Source organism: Mustela erminea, chromosome 18 (assembly GCF_009829155.1).
Source record: "Mustela erminea isolate mMusErm1 chromosome 18, mMusErm1.Pri, whole genome shotgun sequence".
In the NCBI taxonomy this organism is placed as follows: Eukaryota; Metazoa; Chordata; class Mammalia; order Carnivora; family Mustelidae; genus Mustela; species Mustela erminea.
The window spans coordinates 59,236,989-59,255,994 of record NC_045631.1 but is presented as its reverse complement, the minus strand read 5'-3'; the positions used below and the strand labels follow the sequence as shown (position 1 = coordinate 59,255,994).

At 56.6% G+C, this 19,006-nt stretch overlaps 1 protein-coding gene across 3 annotated transcripts in view; it reads left to right on the top strand.

The window, feature by feature from the left end:
* The window catches only part of RBFOX3 (RNA binding fox-1 homolog 3), a 397,113-nt gene that overhangs the window by 34,492 nt on the left and 343,615 nt on the right, over positions 1 to 19,006 (top strand). The gene's annotated exons all lie outside the window — the stretch shown is intronic.

Sequence of the window (19,006 nt, the reverse complement as noted above, 5' to 3'; positions counted from 1 at the left end):
GAAAATTAATTGCAGGGAAGATCAAACCCTTACCCTCCTGGTCTCGTATTAGAAAAGACTAAAAAACGCGAACCTGTAATGCTGGCAGGGGTGTGGTGAGACAGACACTTCTCGTCAGCGACGCCGTGGGATCAGGTGTCCTCTGTGGGTCCGAGAGAGCTGTCGCCCGTCTTCCTTCTGAGACGAGCAGAGAGCTGCGGGCCGGGGCTGCAGGGGGAGGGCGCCGGCAGGCCCGTGGCCTTGGTTTCCTGCCTCGCTGGCCATGCTTGCTGACGGGGACAGTCTCTGCTTAGCGGATGAGTCAGCCTTCGGCCTGTTCCTTTTCTTCCTTCTCACTGAACGTTTCTTGGAGATTTCGATTTTTTTTTTTTTTTTTTTTTTTCCCAAAGACCCATTGACGACGTTTCCCACATTTTAAAGCATCTTTCTGTTGTGGTGGTTTTTGTGGCTATCGATCCCTTCAGCTCGTTTCCTGAGCTCCGTTTCATTCCCGGTGTTCTTAAAGGGAACTTCAGGACAAGCGAGGGCTTTCTCGCTCCCTCCGTCCCCGCCCTGCGCTGCCACATTTGGGCCCCCGCGGAGGCAGTGGGCGTGCGGCGCTTGGCAGAGGGCCCCGTCTTCAGGTTCTAATCTGAGCTGTGATTTCCCCAGGCAGGTGGGGAGGCTGGCATCCAGCAGAGCCAGGCTCCGCAGAGGGGGAAAAAGTGCAGCTCTGTTGAGTCTTTGCTGCCGGAATACTGGGGTGGGGTGAGCCCCTCGCCTGGGCTCCTTCCCCTTGATCCCATCGAGGGGGACCCTCTTCCTCTTGCCCGGTGGCCGGGAGGACAGGAGCTGTGCACGGCTCTGCTGTAGGGTGGTGGCCCCTTCCCCAGCTCCCCTGTCCCCGGCCGGCTTGTGGCCCGCCGTCGTGGACTTCATCTGGCACCCCCAGACACCCAGGCGGCAGCAACGCCGCATGGTGCTTGTGCTGGATGTGTATTTTCAGAAGCTGCGGGGGACGCCATGTGTATAAAATTAGCATTGCCTTGTTGGCCCCTTTCAGACTAATTCGGAGTGAAATGTTTTAGCAATGGTGGGCTGATTCTATCAGGAGAACAAGAACTAATTAAATTCCCCCTGACCATCAAGCAGTAAATTATTTATGTCCAGACAGATGCCATCTAATCTCCAGCATCCAGCCCAACCCGACACGCATCCTACTTGATTTTTCAAGGGGAGAAGGAGAAGAAAGAAAGAGCGCAAGTCGGCAGGACGGGAGCTGGGCTCTGGGGAGAGCCGCGGGGCTGCAGAGCCCTGGCCTGGAGGCGCGGACCTCCAGGGCTGAGGGGGAGACCCAGGCCTTGGGAGAGGGTCAGGGCGCCGCACCCTGGCCCCCCGCAGCTGCGGCCCCATGCCGTTCCAGCACGTGGGAATGGAAGAAAGGAGTCAACCACCCACTCGACACGTCTTTGTTTAACCTGATCTCAGCTGTTTAGGGGAGAGTTAATTTCACTAATGAATCTGCTAATACGTGTCACAAAGACTTACTGATCTGCCCCTCAGTGGCCTTTGGTGGCCGCCGAGTGGCTGCCAGCTTGCATTTTGGGATGGAGTGATTAGCTTAGCCCCGCATGGAGGCTGTGCTGCCCTCTGCCCACCTCCTCTGTTTGCTCTCCGATTGTGGGAGGGCACCTAGGGGACAACCTGGAATTCCTGAACAAGGCACGGACCACCTGCCCTCCCCCCACCCCCCACTCCCCAGACCAGAGAGGGCGCTTTGCTGGACACGGGCAGGAATGGGAGACTGGGCCTGCCCTGGCCTGCATGCCCGAGCCTGAGTGCACGTCCCCTGGTCCCCTGGGAGGAGGTGCAGGCCGCTGCAGGGGCACGGGTTGCTGGTGTGTGACGTGGGCCTGGACGGGGAGAGGACTCTTCCTGCAGTGCTCGAGTTGCTGAGTGTGAAGACATCTGTTTCTTGTCTGGGCGGCCTGCACTCACCTGAGATCCTAAGCTGGGAGGTGCTGGGCGGGGTCCCACATGTGGGGCGCTTCTCAGCTGTAGGGGTGATGCCAGGTGGGTGAAGAGGTGCTGAGTCAGCGGCCTCATGTGCGGGGGCTGAGCTCGGCCTGTGTCTCTGTGTGCCGGGGCCTCTGTCCAGCCCCACCCCTTCTCTGTCCTCCTTTGGGGGTGTCCCGGGCAGAGGAGGGTTAGGGGTTTGGGAGCCCAGGGAAGGGCTCTTCCTTGAGTTAGGGCGAAGGTGGGCCCCTCTCCCGCAGCCCTGACTCGCCCTCTGCCCTGAGCACAGCAGTGGACTTGAGGCCCAGGGAAGTACAGTGGCGGCTTTTGGCAGAAAGGCACTTTGCAAAACAGGCACTGCGGGGGGCTTTAAACGAAGCCCCTGAGGCACATCTTTGGTGCATTGAATTATGGAGATGGTGTCCTTGAAGGACAGAGCTGACTTGGGGAGCAGCCCAGCACTGCCTGGCTCTGTCTGGTGGGTACCTGGTCTAACCTCTGGCGAGACAGGCCTCGGGCAGGCTACCTCATCTCCATGAGCTTCTGCTTGCCCATCTGTGAAATGGGGTCACACACCCTTCCCATCTCAGAGGGCAACTGGGTGGAGAAGATGAGCGGTGTGTGCAGGCCTCGGCACAAGGCCGAACTCAGTAAAGACCCGGTCATGGCCAGCGAGCTGGTCAGGTCATTGTGTGCAGGACAGGGGTGTTCTGGCCCTGCAGGGTGACATTGCCGTGGGCAGCAGTGGCTGGAAGTCCTGGATTTGGTGATTGGTGCGAAAGCGTGAGCTGCCGTGTGTTATGGTCACTCGATGTCCCCAGACACAGTCAGGGGCCAGGTGGTCAGTAGTCTCTCGTTAGCTGCCCGCTGTCCCTCCTACACAATGACGTTCTCACAGTTTCTCAGGTACCTGTTCTGGCCAGGTCCTGGGGCTACAGTGGGAAGAAAGCAAGTGGCCGCCCTCTCAAAGTGCCCCACCAGGGGAGCAGGAGGGGCTGCAGCCTTCACAGGATGGAGAACAAAGCAGGAATACCCTGTGCGTGTTCCCTGCTGAGCAGTTTGCAAAGTACCTTTGTGTCCGGTGTTTCGTTTAAGCCTGGAAAGAGCTGGGCGAGGCTTTCCGGCCTCTTGGGCCTCCTTTAGCACCTCCTGTGCTTTGTTTGGGGCCAGAAACCCTCTAGTGACCCTTTCTGTCCTAGTCCTTTCTTCACTGGGTCTCCTGGGACTGGGATGGGGTGTGATGGTTGGGGGATGGTCCTGGGACTGATTTGAAGATGCAGCAAGGGGGGGCACTGCATCCGTCCGTCTGTCCAGTTGCCATCCTTCATTCATCCACCCGTCCATCCTTCCACTCATCCCTCCCCCATCCAGCATCCGTCCGTCCATCCTCTACCCATTCGCCATCCATCATCCGTCCATCATCTGTAATTCGTCCGTCCATCATCCATTCGTCCATCATCCTTCCATCCTCTACCCGTTCGCCATCCATCCGTCTGTCCGTCCGTCCGTCCATCCGTCCGTCCATCCATCCATCCATCCATCCATCCATCATCCATCCATCATCCATCCGTCCATCCATCCGTCCGTCCGTCCATCCATCCATCCATCCATCCATCATCCATCCGTCCATCCATCCGTCCATCCATCCATCCGTCCATCATCCATCCGTCCATCCATCCGTCCATCCATCCATCCGTCCATCATCCATCCGTCCATCCATCCGTCCACCCATCCCCCATCCATCATCCATCCGTCCTCTATCCATTCTCCATTCTCCATTCATCCGTCATCCGTCCGTCATCCGTCCATCCGTCCTCTCTCCATTCACTGTCCATCCATCCTCCATTCACCATCCATTTATCCGTCCATCTGTCCACCCTCTCTCCATTCACCATCTACTCATCCATCCATCCTCTATCCACTTACCACCCGCCCACCCATCCATCACCCATCCATCCCCATCCATCCATCCATCCGTCCGTCCGTCCATCCATCCGTCCGTCCATCCATCATCCGTCCATCCGTCCGTCCATCCATCCGTCCCCCACCCACCCCCATCCATCATCCCTCCGCCCATCACCCATCCTTCGTCCCTCCGTCCTCTCTCCATTCACGGTCCATCCACTTTCCATCCGTCCGCTCATTCACCCACCCCCCTGCCTCCCTCCCTCCTTTACCCATCCTACAAATAATTACTAAGTATCTAATCATACCTAGTATTTCAGGCACCAGAGAGACAGCAATGAAACAAAACAAAACTAACTCCCTGTCCTCAAGGAGGCCACTTCCAGTAAGAACAGGTGTCATTAGCTAGAGAGCAGAGGGCATCCAAGTGCTGCTACCCATTTGAGACTTGGGTCACACGGTTGCTTCCCTGGCCTGAGAACAGCCTTGCAGGCTTCCTGTGGGTCTCACGGTGAGAGGCTTCGCCCAGCTGCTCAGCTCCCGCCCACCCACCGAGTGGGGGCTGGTTGCATCAGGGTTAATGCTTGTGTTGAACCTCACTCAGCCTCTTGGTCTCAGTGGTCCAGCTCCCCGGAAAGCTGCCCCTTGTGCCCTTCCTGCTGCCTGTACACCCGCCCTGTGCCATGGGCTTCTGCTCAGTCCACCCTTTGCCTGTGGACTGGCATTCTGTGCAGGGCCTGGCCCCAGCCCCAGCCCCCTGCAGCCTGTGTGCTCCGCCTGCGCCCTGCAGGCCCCCGCGGCCCCCGCACACCCAGTGGCGGCGGGAACGTGTGCTTAACTGGCTGACTAACCCAGGCCCCACAACGCAGCGCCAAATGGTTGCTCCAGTAAATTTCCAAATGTGTTCGGGGCTGACGGCTTTGTTTCCTTCCTGAGTGGGGAATAGGCTGAGCAGGGAAGCCTTAGCCCTGTTCTCGCGGCCCAAGTCGACCTGCTGCCACGCTGCCCGTTGCCCAGCCTCACCTCCGCCCCGGCTGGCCAAGGTCCTGGGGGGCCTCGGTCTGATGACCCCTGGGAGGAAGAGTCTGCCCCTGGTTGCCTCAGCCGGGTGTCTGCCCGGCTCCCTGACCCTCCTGATCCTTCCGTCCCCCGCGGGTTGGCAGGGTGCTGGGTGTTGGAGTTGTTCTTGGGGGCCCTGGACCTGCTGTCCTTCTATGAACGCTGTGGCCCCCTGAATGAGGCCTCCAGGGGGGCGCCCAAGCCCATCAGCTCTCCATCTCCCCTGAGAGCGCCTCCCCACCCAGTACCCCAGCTTGTCCACCGGGGATGCCCACTGTCCCCTACTGTGGCCGCTGCCCTGGCTCCTGGCTTTTGTCAGCTCAGGAAGGGTCTGATTCAGGCTGTTTTGGTGTTTGGTTTGGTTTGGTTTTTCTTTTCTTTCAGACTGGAGGCTTTACAGTTATATTCAAGCCGAATCTCCATTTCCTTGGGCATCCCTTATGCCCGCTCCAGGTCGTTTCTGCCACCTCCCCTGTCCCAGCAGGCACCACAGCCCTCCCCCGCGCCCACCCGCTTGCTGCTCTCCCCGGAGACCTTCCTCACAACCTGTTGTCTTCCAGCTCGGATGTTAAACAAAATGGGGGCCTGGCGGTGGCTGGAGCGGCTTCCCTTGGGATGCACCCCCCCCCCCCAAACGCCTGATTTGCTGGTGTTTGCCGTGAGCCCTTAGTTGTGGTTTTTAAACCTCCCTTCGGTCTGTGGCGGTGTTGACATCAGAGCCAGTGTGGTCCGGTTCACAAAGAGAATCTCTCTGGATCCGTGCTCCTGCAATGGCCTTGAACTTGGCCGTGCCAGTGACAGTGCAGCGGTGGACAGTGGCCGTGACCCCTCCCCGTGCCCTCGCTGCCTGCTGGGGCTGCCGCAGTCCCCAAGTGCTGACCCCTAAGGAACGACGTGAGGAGGGGCAAGCCCAGGTCAGACTCTGCTCTCTTCTGCATCTGCAGCGCCGCGCGTCTTGGGTCTCCTGGTCCCTGGGTAGGGGCGCGCCCACTGAGCAGAGGCCGGGAGTCAGGGTGCTGGGACCACGTGGTCCAGGTCAGAGCTGTGGCGCCAGGGCCCCCTCCCGTCTCCGCAGAGGGTCCAGAGGCGCGCACCGGGCTGGGCGCAGAGCGAGCCCCGGGCGCAGGGGCCTGGCTCCTGTTGCCCCAACGGCAGTAGCTGACGCCGCAGCCATGGAAGGCGACGGATCCACTGGGACGGCACCTCCGGCCGCTCATGTGTGTGCGGCACGCTTGTCAAATATTTTCTTATTTTGCTTTTTGCCAGTAAATACTTCGCCAGCCCTTTCTTGATTGCTCTTAGGTTTTCATGCTTGCGAAGACGTGTTAAATTAGCACGTGCCCTTTAAGCTGCCATTAATCCTGTATCTTCCCTGATTTGTGCACCGAATTCCCTCCCCGCCGCCCTCAGGACGCCTTCACAACGGCTGCTCCGGCGTCACTCACGGGTGCCGCCCCCGCGCCCCTGCAGGCCTCCCCGGGCAGCGCCCCCTGGCCCAGGGGTCTCGCCTCCCCTTCTGCCTCCTGTGCGCCCGGTGCCGTTCCGGTCTGCTGTGCCTCGGGTCTCGATGTCCCTCCTGTGTTCATCGCTGTAGGTTCCATATCGGGCCCCACACGGGATGGGAGAGGGGGCGGGCGAGGGCACCACGGGGAAGAGTGGGCAGAGATGTGGGAAGAGCCTGCCTGTCCTCTGCAGGGTGCTGGCAGGGGTGAGACCTGGGGCAACCGCTTTCCCCCTCCGGTCCTCACCTTCCCCATCTGGAAAATACTGTGATTGTGGGATCCTTTCTTGCTCTGAAATTTTTTGTTTTGTTTTGTTTTTAAAGATTTTATTTATTTGTTTGACAGACAGAGATCACAAGCAGGCAGAGAGAGAGAGAGAAAGAGAGAGAGGAAGCAGGCTCCCTGCTGAGCAGAGAGCCTGATACGGGACTCGATCCCAAGACCCCGAGATCATGACCTGAGCTGAAGCCAGAGGCCCAACCCACTGAGCCACCCAGGCACCCCCTTGCTCTGAAATTTTATGATTTTTCTAATTCTTCAACTCTGCGGGCATTTTTTTTTTTTTTTATCTTCCTAATTGGGCCTGTTTGCACTGTTAGGACGTTGGGTTTTGGTGACATTGTGATAATTGGAGAGCCGGATGACACAATTATCATGGCTGTGATCCCACCACCACCGTCCACACCACCAGCAGCAGCTCCGAGTTCTTACCAAAGGCCAGGCAATGCGCTGAGTATTTTATGCCTGTCATCCCAGGTGATTTTTACAGCAGCCTGTTGGGGAGGGGTATGGATATCCCCTCCCCGTTTTCGAGACCAAACAAGTGAGACACAGAGAAAGTCCAAGATCTGCCTTGGGTCCTGCAGCCAGTAGTGGCAGATCTGGGCTCAGACTCCAGTCCTTCTAATACCGAAGCCTGTGCTCTAGGCACTGTGCCACGTGGGCTCTCTCTGTTCCACACAGGCTGGTCTCCTCTGCCCTTCGTGGTCAGTGGTTAGTGAGGGGGGCGCGGGCTTTGTGTCTGTGAGGATGCGTTCTGTCAGTCTGCAGTGATGTACCGTGGGGATGTTCTTGACGTCTCTAAGCCCTGGTTTCTTGCCCTGAGAGTGATGGGAAACAGAACCCATCTCCCAGAGTTGACAAAATGGTGCTCCTCAGGAGTCTAGTACAGTGCCTGGCTCAGATACAAGCTTTATAATTCTAACTGTTACATACCGCTGTGAAATTACCAGCCACTCCATGCTTTCTGTGAACATTTACTGTTGACCTTTGACACGTCCAACCGTGTGCCGGGTTGCGAGGCATCCAGGGCCCGAGGAAGGCAGACTCCCGGACTCTGGGCAGCCCTCCCCTCAGACTATCAACCAAGGCCACACGGAAGGGTCAGGCTCGCACCCACGGGTGAAGGACCCTTGGGGCTGAGGGCAAGTGTGCAGAGAGAAGATTTGTAGCTTTGGGTACATAGTCAGTAAAAGAGAATTAAAAATCAATGAATGAAGTATATGACTCAAACAGTTAGGAAAAGGACAAAAGAATAATAAGGCGAAGGAGAGAAGAAAGAAGGCATTAATGAAGTTAATAGATAATGAATGAGTCAAAGAAGAGGAAATGGGGCTAATAAATAAAAAGCTTTTTTTTTTTTTTTAAAATGAAGACCTGAACCAGCGAGGTTAGAAAGGAAGAAAGCACAAGAAACACAAAATAAGAAGTGGGAGAAATATAACTTACTAAAACTGACCAAGCTCCATGACAGAAGATTTTGAGCTACTCCCACACAGGACGTCCGGGTGGCTTCCCAGGAGAATCCGACCCACACCTTTGAAGAGCAGGTACTTCCAGTGCTAATTAAACTGTTCCACAGAAAATAAAAGGAAGGGAAACATCTATGTAATTTTCACAAAGTGAGAATGACAATGTTTTTCAACCTGAAAAAGATGATACAAAAATAAAAGTGCACACCAGTCTCACTTATGAATATCAATGTAGAATTTGAAATAAAATATTAGCAAATAGAATCCAAGCATCTTGTGAAAATAATGATGCCCTATGTCCATTTGGAGTCTATTCCAGAACTCTCAGAATGGCTCCGTATTAATAATCTGCTTATGCAATCCATCATGTTAGTTAACATAGGGAGAATTATCCCATGACTATCTCTTGGGGGACTGAAAAGCCATTGGACAAAAGTTAACATCCTTTCTTGGTAAACACTCAACAGGAATTGATAGATGCTTCCTTACCATGACTATATGCAATCATGTCCCAGACCCATTCTTTTTCCTAAGGTGGAAACAGTAAAGCAAGAACACAGCAGGACCCTACCATCACCACGGCTGCAGTGTTTCATATCACAGCAGAAGCATCAGCCAATGCAATCAGACAAGAGAAAGAAATCAGAGACTAAATATTGAGAGTAGGGAGAAAAAGTATCACTCCTTCCTAGATGATTTAACTGTGCTTGGGAAATCCCAGAGGATCAGTGAAAAAATATATATAATATAATAAGCAAATACAGAGGTGGTAGAAAGTACCCTATTTATAAAAACAAAAATTCACTAAAATACCCAGGAATCAACTTAATAAAAAAATGTTCAAAATGCATATATGGAAAACATAACAGTGCTCTTGAGGGACATCCAAATGGAGCAGAGATTTGAAGCCGTTCATTCAGCAAATAATTCTTGAAGCCTTCCATATACTGGGTCCTCCTTGGGTTCTAGGGACACAGCCATGAGCAAAACAGAAATTCTGGCCTTTATGGAACTTACATTCTAGGCTTGGAAAGAAGCAAAAGATGAAATAAATAGTAAGACTGTATCATATTTTATTTAAAGATTTTATTTATTTATTTGAGAGGGAGAGAGCGAGAGAGCATGAGAGGGGAGAAGGTCAGAGGGAGAAGCAGACTCCCCGTCTTGCCGGGAGCCCCATGCGGGACTCGATCCCAGGACTCCAGGATCATGACCTGAGCTGAAGGCAGTCACTTGACCCACTGAGCCACCCAGGGTGTTCACGTATTTTAGATAGTAGCAGTTTCTTACAGCAAACCTGCAGCCGGAGGTGCGTGGGGGGTGGGGGAGTTGCATTGTTAAGTTGGGGAGGCACGGACGGCTTTGCTTAGACCTGATGATTGTAACGTGTAAGCTTCTTGCATCCCCCGGAATATACAGGCTGATAGTAAGAACTTGATAAGTTAATCTCTTTAAAATTTCAAATCTCGATGATTTGAATATTTGTTTTAATATGCCAGATTCTCTGGAATCTTGGCCTTCCAGAGTCTCCATTCTGCTACCCGCAAACCGTTGTTTTCCAGAATGGAGACTCTCCCGAACTCTTTGTTATTGAGCAACGCGGTCTCTGTACCTGCATCACCAGCATCACCTGAGGGCTTGTGGAGAGAGCAAGTGTTTGAACCGCCCCCCCCAGCTCTTCTGAATTGTGGAGTCTGCATTTTTGCAAGATTTTTGCATGCTTTGTGTGGACATTAAAGTTGAGAAGCATTTGCCTGCAGTCCCGGTTTTGCTAGTTTCTTTCTTACTCAGGGAAATCAGGAAATAGAACTGTCTCAGCTTCTCACAAAGTCAGGCTTCCCGACGGCGCTTGTGTGGCCCACATTCAGCCACCCATGGAGGACCAACACATGCAAAGATGTATTGGAAAACTCTAGAACTCTTCTGTCCAATATGGTAGCCAGTAGCCACATGCGACTATATAAATAAAATTAAATATTCAGTTGCTCACGCTGGCCACACTTCAAGTGCTCAACAGCCACATGTGGTTTGTGGGTATCATATTGGATGGCAGGATAGTCCCTCCATTCCAGCAAGTTCCGTTGGGCAGCATGGATCTAGAATCTGCGGGGTATTAGATTTTGAGAGCTTTCGAATCGTCAGGTCCTATCCTCAGTGCTCTGGATTCTGAGCGCCATTTCTTTCCTTTGATGTCAGTATCCACCTGTCTGTCCACTGGTCCATCTATCCACCCACTTAGTCATTCTGCCACGGATTGTGGCACAAAGTGCTATTTTAATAAGTATTTATTGAATAAATCATGGCGCAAAAGGTCTACCTGTCCTTAGCCTTAACCAGGATACCCAACATATAAGTGTCGTGCTTCTTTGCCACGGGGATGTGGACTTGCATTTGGAACTTTCTCCCCTGACCTCTGGGAGCCCAGTTTCCTGTTCGACTTTCCTGGGACTGAATCTGCTCATCCTGCTATTTCCTCCCCTGGCCAGCTGGTTAATAGACTCACACCCTAGGAAGAGGTCTGGCTCCAGGAAGCTGCCCCTCCTTTGAGAGTTGGCCCTACTGTTCAAGTTTTCCTGGGGATGCCCCTGGCCATGGGGTACCCCTTGAACCTCTTGTCTCCTGGACCCAGCTGATGTTTTGGTTCAGACCTGCCTGGCCTGTTTTCCCGGCATGAAGTTTTCCTAGTGTAGACCCAGGAGACAGAAGAGAAGGTCCGAGTGGATAAGGTGCTGCGGAGGCAGGTACATGAGCGCTCTCGTGCGCCCCCAGCGTGGACAGTGTCAGGGCGCACATTCTGCTGTGGGGTTCATTTTCCACAGTGCGTGCGCGTGGTCTTCTCAGAACCCTGGGGCTTTTTAGGCAAACTGCTTTATCCGGTATGTCACTGAGCCTGGAAAATTCTTACTTTTTCTGATGACTCAGCCCCTCTTATTTTAGAGTTAGCTCTGCTCCGGCAGAGGCTGTGCCCGCAGCTGCGCGGCCGCCTCATCTCTGCTGTGTGCCGACGCTCACCTCCTCCCGCCTCCCAGGACCCCGGCCCCTCCCGAGGGGATGTCGCCTTCCCCTTTCCTTTCTCTGTCTCACCCCTTGGCTTCTGCCCCCCAGCACAAGAACAGCCTCTGGCCCACCCTGCTGAGGCCCCCGCATGTCCCTGCGGGGCTCCCCGAGCCTCCCTCTGGGAAGGAGGCCAGAGTCACTGCCATGGCTAAACATGGACACAGTCACCATGATCTCCTTCAAGAGTCTCCTGCTTGATCTAATGCTGGTGTCAGATCACTCCCCAGTTTCCATGGAAACCTGAGTTCCCCCGCATCCCTCTCCTGGCTGGGGGTGCCTGGGGGCTCCCCCAGCCCTGGAGGAGTCTCTGTGTTCCGGCTTCCACCTGACGGCCGGGCCTGTCCACCCTCACGACCTTCTGGGGTCTCCCTGAGGACTTTGGAAGTAAGGCAAGCTGTGCCTGCTAGAACCCAGAGACGCCCGCGAGCCCCGGGGGCCTTCGGTTTCTGTCGCTTCTGGCCACCTCTTCTCAGCCCTCATGGAAGGCAGGTGCAGAGTGGTCTGGAGGTCATCGGTGGGGAGAAGGGACGTCAGACAGTGTGTCACCCTGTCCTGAGCCTTAGTTTCTCCACCTGCACAACAGTGGTAACGGCACTACCTCACGGCCTGGAGGGCAGGCAGAGTCCAGAGAATGCCAGAGCGCCCACAGTCAGCCTGTGTCTGTTCCTGCAACAATGATTATTGTCCCCAGCAGGCTAATGATGGCTCTCGCTAGCTCACAGGGTTTTTATGAGGATAAAATGAAATGCCGCGAGGAAGCAGCCATATATTCATTTCGCAAATATTTGTTGAGCACCTACTGGTGCTGGGCCTGACATGGGCACTGGGACACCATCAGTCCTTGGAAGAGATGCCCAAAGACATGTGTGGATGTGAATAGGCTCCTCTCAAGCTCACGGGGGCCCGGGGGACTTCGGGGTGCCGTGCTGGAAGGAGCCGGGTGTTCCCTACATTAGAGGAGGAGCTGGGGGCCAGCATCAGAGCCAGTCAGGCCTCTTCCCCAGCACCCCGGCATACCCATACTCCCGCCAGAGTCTGGGGACAGGCTTTGGGGGTGGTGACCGAGCCGTGACACTGGGCTGTGCAGGCCCTTGAAAGAGGGAAGGAAAGCCATTGTCACCGCGGCAGGATGCCCGTGTGGACCTGTGAGCTGTGGGAGTCGCAAACACACACCGGCCTTTCTTCTCTGGGAGAGTGTGGGAGAGGCTGGGGCACGGAACGGGAAGGCAGTGTGTCCCTGGGTGGGGGGGGGGTGGCATTGGCCAACCTGGCACTCTGGCTGCATTGGTCCTGGCACTCTGGCTGCATTGGTGGCCACCAGTGTCTGCTGCCAGTCAGGTGGGTCCTTCCAGGGCAGCCGCCAGCCCCGAGCGAGGATCTGCCATGGGAACCTGGTGCTTTATAAGATTTGAGGACACACAAAGGAATATTCTGTGAGGCTGCGGACGGTTCAGACCAAAGTGAACAAGGAGAGAAGCTGGTTTTCCTCCAGGGGCAGGAAAGGCAGCCGACCCCAGTGGGGCTTCTGCCGAATGACCCACGGGCCACAGGCTGGGGCACGAGCAGGTCTGGGAGCTTCCCTGGAGCCTCCCCAGAGTGTCGGGGATGCGGGGATGCTCTCAGAGCAGGCTGTGGGGCGGGGGCGCCCACTGCCCTCTGAGCCTCCCAAGCCTCCCGCCCCGCCTCCCCTCTGCCTTCCTCTGTTGGCCTGGTGCGTCGTGCAGTTGGTCAAACAGAACTTCGTTCTCCCTTTTTCTCCCAGGCCGTGTCCTCCGACAGCGAAGCACCCACATTCCCTGCCTGGGCTTGGAGCACCTGTTTGTTCTGGCAGGTGGACTGAGCCCCAGTTCCGAGGAGAAGGGACCAGAGAACTTGACCCGGGACTTGGCTCATGGAGGTCCTGTCCCGGGTCCTCCCCTCATTCCCTCCCCCAAGCAGCAGGTTTTGTTTTGTTTTGTTTCTGTTTTTGTTTTTTTTAAAGATTCTATTTATTTGAGAGAGAGGGAAAGGAGAGAGATGGGGGAGAGGGAGAAGCAGGCCCCGCACTGAGCAGGGAGCCTGACGTGGGCCTCCATCCCAGGACCCCGAGACCATGACCCACGCTGAAGGCACACACTTCCCCAAGCTAGCACTCAGGTGCACCCAGCAGTAGATTTTTAATAGAAGGGAGAGGGGGAGGGATGTTGGCCATGAGGTACTTTCACCTCTGAACTCCTGGGCATCTGGGCCCTCCTTTCCGTGTTTTGTCGTGGTTGTACCTAGCTGTCCATGGTGGCGGCTGTCGGCCTGCTGGTGTCCCTAGCGGGGAGGGCGGTGCCCAGCATCCACCTTACCCTCTCAGCCTTGAGCAGGATGCCTGCCACATAGAGGGCCCCGGCCACGAGGGCGGGATAGCCAGGCAGCAGGTGGGAGATACGCCCTGCTTTTGGTGAGCCTTAGAGGGCATGGCAGGGTTACGGACAAGCCATCAATCATCTCTCTTTAGAAAGTCTTGGAACTCGGCATCTGGATAGGACCACATCTGGGCGCTGGTGGGATCTCAGGGACACCGTTTCATCTCATAGAGTCTGTTTGACCGCTTCCTCAACAGGGACGGCCATCATGTGGCCAGAAAGGGACTCTGAAAGATTCAGTGGGTCCTCATACACGTGCCCTTTCTTTCCGGGGCCGCTGTCAAGCTCTCCCACACCTTCCTTGGAACTGTCCACCATGGGTTCACGTGGTGGGCTCCACAGTGGAACAGCTGGGAGCGTAGGTCCCGGAGATAAAAACCTCCTAAAGTCTAGACCGCAGTGGAGACCTTCCCAGATCGACCTGCAGCCGCTCGGAGACGAGGCGCTTCGCGTTGGTTATCCTGCACATCTGCAAAGCGCGGATCTGTCCTAGTCGTGGCCCCAGAGGTCTGTGCGCAGCACACAAGCATGTGTGCCCACGTACACACATGCAGTCTTTCCACCGAGCTACACGGGGATAGTCCAAGGGAACCTTCCGTTGGAACTTCCAAGGGAACTCCCACTGGGAGCCTCCGGAGACGGTGCAGTTAGCCGAGGGAGGGTGCGTGAGCGTCCAGAGCCTGAAGCGGACCCTTGGCGGTGCCTGGGTACGGGAGCCGGGACCTAGTGGTGAGGACACAGGGCAGCTGGGAACGCAGGAAAGGGAACCGCAGTCTGAGCGGTGAGGCTGAACTGGATAATAGGTACAGACAGCTTCTCTTCGGGAACGAATTACAGATTTCCCTTGTTTCCACGATGGCGTCTGGGGGAAGGCAGGCATCGGCAGAGGGACGTGGGGAGCCTCTGGTTGGGAATGCTGGGCTGTCGGGAGTACGGAAAAGCTTAGGGGGCTGGTGCGGAGTCTTGGGTCCAGGTGGGCGGCTGTGCTCCTCTTACCCCACAAGGAGAGGCTCCTGTGAGCCTCCAAAAGGCGCCCCTCCCTCTTCTCTGTTAGCAGGGCCACTCTGAAGGGAGGGGCGAGAGGACGGGCAGCTCCCCTCCAGCCCTGGACCGCCCTTCCTGGTGCTGAATCCCAGCACCTGTCCACAGGCGCATGTGGGAGCTCCGTGGCCAGGACTCGCCCCTGTGGGGACGTCTGTCCTTTTCCAAAAATAAGAGATTGCAAAGATGGTCTGTGCCATGGAGGTGAAGAAAGCCAGGGCAGCCCCGTCTGCTCCCTCCCTCATTTCCTGCCCTCAGGGCTCGCTACTGTTTTCTAGAACAAGAAGGAAAAGACTTTATTTGTAGGAGCCCCCCCCCCTTTTTTTTGCCCTTAATGATGTGGTGGGTGGGAGTGGTAGCATGTTTTTATTTTATGTTATTTTTTATCCTGTGCCGCTCTGGGGGAGGGTGACAGTGAGTTTGGGGTGCGGCTGTGGGGGAAGGCGTTCTCTGGGAGAGGAACACTGAGCAGACGCTACACCCCCATGTCTAGAAGGTGGGGGGAGTCCGAGGCCATGCTGCTCGGGGTGAGGGAGGCCTGGAGTTATGTAAGAGCGGCGAGGGGGTGGCTGGGGGCGCGAACGGAGCCACGGTGCCGGCTGATGCCCTCCTCTGGGCTCTCGAGGAAGCAGCCAGGTGTGGCCTGCTGGGAGCCGGGGGGCCGGGTGGTGCGGAGCAAGTGGGTGTGGGCACATCGGGTTGTGGGGCCAGCGGGAGGCGCGGAGGGTGGAGGGCTCCGCAGGACGAACAGGCGCCAGGAAAGCCTCGGGAGGACGCCCCCTTGCCCTCCACGTCTCTCTTCTGCATCGTGCGCGTCTCATCATGGCCCGCAGTGGCAGTGGAGGAGACAGACCTCCCGACTTCCCTGTCTCCTGCGCGGCTCCCTCCCCTGCCAGCTCTCATCGCCCCGTGGCCGTGGCCGTGGCTGTGCCCGCACTCAGTGAGGCCCCGAGCTTCCAGCACTGGAAGGGCAGATTCAGGCACCGTCCCCTGGGACAGGAAGGTCTGACCCATGAGATGGGATAGTAACATAGGCGGGTGATGTAGAAACGGACCGGCCGGCCAGGGGACAGCCTTGTCAACTGCTGGAGCCACAGGGCGGGTGCAGCCCGAGCGTCCGTGGGCCTGACCTCCACCTTAGCATGCAGGAAGGAGCCTGAAAATGCTGGGCAGGGGTCAGGACGCTGCCTCAGCCCCTCTGTCCCATGGGGCTGTCCGTCTTCGGGTTTCATCCTCCTGGTGCCCCGGCCACGCCTCCCGGGCACGTTCTCAGGCTGGGCGGGCACCCCCGTCTCTGTGGCTCACCCTTTGGCCCCTGCTTGCCCCCCTGTCCCCCCAGACTCTGCTGGATCTCTCCCCGGCCGACCAGTCACTGGGAATTCTCACTGGGCCCTAGCCCAGCCCCATGTCACGCCATGGGATCCCAGCCCTGTGTGCACTGAGGAGCTAATGGGCTTTGTCCCCGGTGAGGCTGCGGCACCGGCCTGCCTGGCACCGCGACGGCTGCAGCTGGCTTACCTTGCCCCGTCCGCCCGTTCACTTCTTCCCTTGGAGGTCCCGGGTGGCAGGAGCTCTTGCTTCCGCTCCACGTGGGGCGGCCAGAGGAGAAGTCGGGTGGCGGGCTCCTTCTTGGTTCCAGGCAGGCTCTCTCCGTCACAAGGGGAATTCTACCCCCGAGGCTGGTAAACGACGTCTTGGTTTCCCAGTCCTCACTCACGTGTGTCCCTGGGGAGCCTGTCCGCACCTCCCAGGGCCCTGGCGAGGACACGCAGCACGTGAGCCGTGTGTGTAAGGTGCTTCGCGCCCGACACCTGTGGTGCTGGGGCAGCCGTGGCGGTGCCGATTTTCCGTGACGGCCTCATGCTGGCTTTGGAGAGGCTGTCGCCGTGAAGGTGGCAAAGATCAGGGCCTGTTTCCCTGCACCGGCGGGCTGCCACGGGAAGGGTTCCGCGTGGCCGCGTGGTCATCCTTCAGGCTTGGGGTGTCTGTAAACGACACAGCTGTGACACGAAGGAGTCTGCGCCCGCCGTGCCGGAGTCCGGAGCCCTTGAGTCACTAGGCCCTGCGAGTGCACCCGCACACGTGCCCTGCCAAGTATTATCCCGCCAGCGACTTCTGCTGTGGGTTACGTATGGACAAGACAGCATTTTGGATATACTGGGTTACACAAAATATGTTATTAAAATCAATTTCACTGCCTTTTTTTTTTTTAAACTTTTAAACTGTGGTTCCTAACAATTAAAATGACCCACGTGGCTGGCATGGGATTTCTCTTGTGCAGGCTGGTGTGAGCCGGGGGTCCCCCCCGATCTCTCCCAGCCTTGATTTCCGTCCTCAGGTGCCCCACACTGATGCCGCCGGAGTTGACGGCCTTTCTCCTGTTCAGCGTTCACAGCGCTAGGGAGCCCCTCTCCAGTGCAGACGGGGCAGCTCAGGATGTCAGAGCAGCTGCCCTTGTGAGAGGTCCCAAGCTGTCTGTCTCCAAGTTGGTCCCAGCTAGACACCATTGGAGTTTTGGGGGAAACACCCTCCAGCTTTGTAAATATCCATTAAAAAAAATAAACCCATGATTTTGCCAGCCTTCACAAGGGAGCTTATAAAAGCCTCTCACAGAGAGGTCTTGAGCATTGTACACTAGGAAAAAAAAAAAAAGGGCAGGCACAGAGGGTTTGAAGGCAGCAGAGAACGTATTTTTGTTCCTGGAGAAAGAAATGCTAAGGCGCGTGGTGGCTCTGGAGGAAACCTGAGGCGGGGCCCACTGGGCCGACAGGCAGGATGTGCCACATGCGAGCCTCAGGGGGCCCTGACTTGAGGGCAGAAGAGAGAACGCAGGGGAGCCTGGGGAGCAAGTCCAAGCTTCTCCTGCAGAGCTGCCGCGGTGGGGGAGCTCTAGGAGCCGGCAACGGCAAGGCCGGGGGCCTTGGGGGCCGGGTTTTCTGCTGACGGGAGTGCAGGGCGGCTGTGGCTTTGCTGCACAGGGGCTCTGGGGTCCAGAGGGAGGACCCGCGTCCCCGGCGCGCTTCCTGGTGTCTGGAGGACCTGCAGCGCAGAGAGCAGAGCGGCTGCCTCGAGAGGCCGGGCCGACACCCTGCGCCCGGGGCCGAGGCCCAGGCGCCCGGGCGTCTGGCACACGGTGCAGGCTGGGTGCATCGGAAGACCCTCTTATGTTTATTTTCCCATTTTGACACTGTCCTTCACTGCCTCTTCCGCACTCCCCGTTAAGCTGTTAAATCACTCCGTTTATTTAGTGCGAGTGTTTCTGAGAGCTCATTTTTATCTTGGTGAAAGCCAGGCTTGCTCATGGGCACATAATGAAATTGCATAAATACACCCTTAGCTTAGAATCTAATTTATTTTTCCTGTTCATTATGGGGTAGAAGGCCATTATGAAATGTATAACTTTTTTTTTTTTTTTTTTCCCCAGCGCTGGAATTGAAAGGCTGGGCTTCGGCTCTTTTTATTCTGATGATTTCGTCCTGATTCAATTTGAAGCCGGTTAGAGCTCAAACACGGCAACGTAATTGACAAAGATCAGTGTGGGTTGTAATGCTAATGTCTCGTCTGTGGCTTCGGCAAGCCTCGCAGGCGCACTGGGTTCAACAGCCATTCCACCAGAGCCTACCTGGGCCTGCAGAGTCGCGGGGCCTCGAGCAGAGGACCCGGAACTTTCCGTGGCCAGTGGTCACATTCTCCGGCAGCAGACAAGGGCTGGCGCTCCAAAGTGGGGCCCATGTGGCACATGCTGAGTAGGAGGACAGGGGACACAACTGACCCCCAGCCCAGAAAGGCTTAGGAATCCCTTCCCGAGCATCCCCCTGGCCGCTGCTTGTGCAGCAGGGGGCACCCAAGCTCTAGGAGCAGCCTGTGGCCCGGCCAGCGTGGCCCTGGCTCCAGCCTCCTGTCCTTGGCCCCGGTCGCCTCACTGTGACAGCCAAAGAATAATGGGGAATGAGGTCCAAGTGCAGGTAGTCTGCCTCTGGGAGCAATGGCTTGGGCTGCTCTGTATGAGGTTTGGTGCACTGTGTTCTGTGCTGGGGAAGAGGAAGACAGAAGGAGCTCCTGGCAGCTGGAGAAGGTCACAAGATGCTGACCTTGGCTAAGACGTGGGGCGTGACCCTGCAGAGCAAACGGGCCAGAAGCTGGATGCCACACGCCTTGAAGAGGGGGTGCCAGTCTCCTTCACGGTGCACCTGGCGCTCTGCTCATTGATCTTCCTAAGTTTGCCGACGGCTTCCCATGTGCCCTGCAGCGCCAGGCTCGGGCAGAGAGTCCGAAAGGCGGGTCCCGCTGTAGGCGCTCACGT